Source organism: Mastomys coucha, unplaced genomic scaffold, assembly GCF_008632895.1.
Source record: "Mastomys coucha isolate ucsf_1 unplaced genomic scaffold, UCSF_Mcou_1 pScaffold13, whole genome shotgun sequence".
NCBI lineage: Eukaryota > Metazoa > Chordata > Mammalia > Rodentia > Muridae > Mastomys > Mastomys coucha.
In genome coordinates, this window is record NW_022196895.1 from 54,418,438 (window position 1) to 54,419,197 (window position 760).

General features: G+C 43.6%; 1 protein-coding gene across 1 annotated transcript in view; it reads left to right on the forward strand.

Moving 5' to 3' along the window:
• Window positions 1–760, forward strand: part of Slc27a6 (solute carrier family 27 member 6) — a 64,216-nt gene that overhangs the window by 52,500 nt on the left and 10,956 nt on the right. The window lies entirely within an intron of this gene.

The following is a 760-nucleotide window of genomic DNA, read 5'->3' on the forward strand; positions in this document are numbered from 1 at the left end:
TCTCTCTTCTATCTCTTCTATTCTGTTGGTGATACTTGCATCTATGACTCCTGATCTCTTTCCTAGATTTTCTAACTCCATCCAGGGTTGTCTCCCTTTGTGGTTTCTTTATTGTTTCTAGTTCCATTTTTAGATCCTAGATGGTTTTATTCATTTCCTTTGACTGTTTGATTGTGTTTTCCTGTAATTCTTTAAGGGTTTTTTTGTTTTTCCGTTTTAAGTGCTTCTAGCTGTTTATCTGTGTTCTCCTGTATTTCTTTTAAGGGAGTTATTTATGTCCTTTAACTCCTCTATTATCATCATGAGAAGTGCTTTTCTGGTATGATGGTGTGTTCAGGACTTGTTATGGTTGGAGAATTGAGTTCTGATAATGCCAATTAACCTTGGTTTCTGTTGCTTATGTTCTTAAGCTTGCCTCCCACCATCTGGTTGTCTCTAGTGCTACCTTCCCTAGCTATATCTGACTGGAGCCTGTCCTTCCTGTGATCCTGGTTGTGTCAGAACTCCTCAGAGTTAAGCTGTGTCTGTGATTCTGTGATTTTGTGATCCTGTGATCCTGGGCCAGTTAGAATGCCTGGGAGTAGAGCTTCTTCTGGGTATTATGGGACTGGCTATGGAATTTGTGCCCAAGGTCTGCTCAAGGCACTGCCCCAGACAGACTGGAAGCAACCCGTGCCACTGGGCTGGCAGAGTTCCTGTGTGCCTGAGTCCCGCTGGTCCCAGTTACTCCTGGGGTTGGGACAGTGGTTGTATCCTCCTT